This window comes from Ostrea edulis, chromosome 6 (genome assembly GCF_947568905.1).
Source record: "Ostrea edulis chromosome 6, xbOstEdul1.1, whole genome shotgun sequence".
Classification (NCBI taxonomy): Eukaryota; Metazoa; Mollusca; class Bivalvia; order Ostreida; family Ostreidae; genus Ostrea; species Ostrea edulis.
Window position 1 is genome coordinate 68656250 of NC_079169.1, and position 4227 is coordinate 68660476.

The window sequence follows — 4227 nt, forward strand, 5'->3', positions numbered from 1 at the left end:
TTCTGATTTTGCGGTACAATGAACTTAGCATCCGATATCCTCCAAACAGTTCCGATTAACCTCTCCCATGCCCCTCCATAATGTGATGAATGAGGTGGGTTGAAAATCCTTTTGCATCCAGAACAGGTGCTTTTTCATGGGATCATCCTCCACATTGAGGGTATCTATACGCATGTCGTCAGTTGCACCGATGAAGTTAGTTCCCTATCAGAAACGGAAATTTTTTCCACATTTCCTCTGATGCTGGTAGATCGCTGTAATGCTTTAATAAATGCTGAAGAACTCAAAGAATCCACTACTTCTATTTGTATGGCTCTTACGACAAGGCATGTAAACAAAACTACCCAGCGTTTCGAAGAAGCACTTCCGTCCCTAGTTCTCCTGGTCACAATATATAAAGGGCAGAGAACATCTACACCGACATTAGTAAATGGTAGAGCTGGTTCACGACTGTCTGCGGGAAGATCTGCCATCTTTGGAATTGCTTCCTCCCCGCTCAATGTCTTGCTGATTACACATTTGTGAATCACTGACGATACGAGGCGTTTATCCCCTGTAATCCAAACTCCTGCAGATCTAACGGCTCCTGCAGTAAGGTGGCGATCTTGATATATCGACAACTCATGATGATGTCGAACACGTAGTGTGGCAAGATAATGTGAACCTGGAATGATAATGGGGTTTCTTTCATACTGGTCAAGTTTCAAATGATTTAGTCTACCTCCAACACGTTAAACCATGGGAATCTAAGAACTGTGCTGTCTTAAGGCAATGGTTTTCCATCTAATAGACACTGAATTTCCATATGAAATGTTTCTTGTTGAATCATTTTGATGATTACAATTTCTGCCTCTCTAAATGACTTCACGGTTCGCCACTTTTCACGGTCATGTCATCTTGAACATCCTTCAATACTTCTGTGTTGAAAGGATGTTGACAAAGTCTGGCTACCACCATCGTCGCTAGCCACGGTTACTGAGTCCGAAAGTACCTACCCTACCAATTCTGTTTGAGACATTATGATAAAATCTATTGGAACTCCGTTTACCTGATCAGGATATAGGGCTCACGGCGGGTGAGACCGGTCAACAGGGGATGCTTACTCCTCCTAGGCACCTGATCCCACCTCTGGTGTGTCCAGGGGTCCGTGTTTGCCCAACTATCTATTTTGTATTGCTTGTAGGAGTTATGAGATTGATCACTGTTCGTTATCTTCACCTTGCATTAAGATAAGTGGTTTGAGATTACTATACATGAATTTGAAAGGAAAAAAAAGACAGAAAGGAGGTCAAGTTTCTTTTACCGAAAACTACGCATTTACACTGTGCACACTAGACGTTAAGGATGCGGTTCTTTAGCGTGCCACAGTTACTGAAAATGGCTGCTAGGCGAATGACAATGAGAAATATTGCGAGGGTACCGCACAGCATTCAAGACCGTTCAAACCCGCTTGAATCACTGAACGAGGACGAAATATTTAGATCCGTCACCATTCTTTCCTTATGTGGTCTAATTAAAAACGGCCTTCAACACAGAACAAAGAGAAGTCCACCGTTGCCACTACTGTTGCAGGTGCTCCTAACCTTAAGGTTTTATACGACTGGTGTCATATACCAGCTGGTAGGGGACTCTTTGGCCATTTCCATGTCGTCAGCGGGACGGGCAGTCCGCGGAGTGACCTCCCTTCTGTGTGTGTTAGCTTTACAGTATGCTCGTCTCCCCTGTCCTGAAACACAAAACAAAATTCTAAGGATTAGCGGGGAAATATGCTTAAATATGGTCTAAAACGTGTAGATGATGAGGCATTTCAATTACCAGGTACAATGGTTCAGCATTTCGCAAATCATAGGCTTCCATAAACCTCCTATACACACACCTACCTTAACAAATTACTGTTCCTTGCCAAACAGTAGGGTGGGGCCATAATAATGGATCAAAGTTTTCAATGGGGATGTATATTGTATTAATTGTTATGTCATATAGCGGGACTAATCTCGGTTGAGATTCGGCTGGGCTGAATATTTGGACTGACGCCTTCACCAAATCTCGGAGCAGTCCTTCATAATTCATGTCTGGAAATTTACTTTCAGCTTCGACCGGTTCTAGCAATTAATGTGCACTTAGGTGACACTGCATCGTCCGAAACCCACGGCTGATTACGCTTCGTTCCTTTCTCCATCACCCGTGGGTCCATTCATTCCTATACTCGCTCGTTCTCGTGAATGATTAATGAGGCAATTTGATTGGGCGCTCATCGTATACCCCGAGCGAATTTGTCCAACCAACAAGATGCTTTCAGTTCAATTTCGGTATACAATTCTTGTGAAAGCAAAGTTAAATTGATGCTATCTTTAAAAACAGAAGAGTTTCGTTCCTATAACGATTACTTTGATTGGGTGATATTTTTAAATATTTATTCATGAGAACGAGCGAGTAGGAATGAATGGACCCACGGGTGATGGAGAGAGGAACGAAGCGTAATCAGCCGTGGGTTTCCGACGATGATGACTGCTGTTCGCTTCAAATCAGTTAGTTGACTCTCAAACCAAATCCATATCACTATTAATGCTGTATTACTTACCGTCTAAGGATGTAAATTCCATAAAATAAACCATCACTTATTTTCCCGTTCAAATGAAGACTTCTTTGGCGCAATATTTTATCTCCCAAATTGAAGAGTTCCTATAGTTTGTTTTTTAAATTTAGCGAAATGCAAGAAAGTATGTAGAGGTACAATGTTTCAGTAACTAGATAAAGCAGACTATAGGAACTCTTCAGTTCCAGGGGATAAAATATTGTGCCATGGAAGTCTTCATTTGAACGGAAAATTTAGTGCCTATTTTCATTTTGGGATTTTTATACCTAGACGGTAAGCAATACAAAATTAATAGTGGTAGAGAGTTAGTTTGATAGTCAAATCACTTATTTGAAGCGAACAGCAGTGTCAAATAACTGCACATTAATTGATAGAACTGGCCGAAGCTGAAAGTAAATTTCCAGACATGAATTATGAAGGACTGCTCCGAGATTCGGTAAAGACGTCAGTCCAAATATTCAGCCGAGCCAAATCTCAACCGAGATTAATAGCGGGACTAACGGCAACTTTATTTATACAATAATATAGATTTTTTTTTAAATATGATGTCGTAGTACGTTTGGCTGCTCAGTGTCCATTTTGTTCCGAGTCCCTTGGGGATCCGGGTTAGAATAGGTCTTCGGTACCCCCTTGCTTGTCGTAAGAGGCTACTAAATGCAGGCGGTCCTTCGAATGAGACCGCAAAAATCGAGGCCCCGTGTCACAGCAGGTGTGGCACGATAAAGAACTCTCGCTGCTCAAAGGCCGTAAGAGCCGAGCATAGGGCCTGGATTTTGCAGCCATTCACCGGCAGTGGTTACGTCTTCATATGAGTGAAAAATTCTCGACAGGGGCGTTAAACTTCAATTAATCATTTTATTTATGAGATATCTTATAAAATTTATGAGATATCTTATATACTACATGTATATAAGATATTTCATATATCTATTAAATAAGATATGTTCTAACGAAAAATTATAAGACATCTCATATCTTTTATAAGATATCTTATAAAGGGTAGATGATATCTCACAAACTTTAAAAAATATCTGAAAACTTTTATAAGATATCTTATAAAATTTATGAGATATCTTTAAAGAGGAAAAGAGTTAAAAACGGCGTGTCATACATATACGCTAGAAACTATGAAGAACTTCCTGCATCAATAACTGAGTATGTTATTTGACAATAGCAATGCTCTGTTCTCACGACACACACTACGTGGTTATCATTACAATATCAATATGGTAAAGATGATAGTAAGAGGTTGCCAATGGTATGCTTTGGTTGCTAAGGTTATATATCTCGACAATGACACTAAAATTTCGTTCACGGGAGAATTGAGTAGTCAAAATATTAACTGCAGAGAGCCGGAAAATCTCGCGTTCACAAAGATGACGGATAAAATTTTAAGGTATTACACATTAGATGGGAACGGGTTTTAGTGCATTTATTCAATTAAAATCTATACAATCTTGAGCCTTGTCAGCCGAGCAAACGAAATTTGAGACTATACCATCACAATATAAATAAATACCTATATAGTGTTTATTGATAATTCACGATTTGATATATCTATATATTTTGTTGACCAGCTTAATGTGTCCTTTCAGTTCGTGATAAGATAACAATGCAGCGTATGTCAAGAT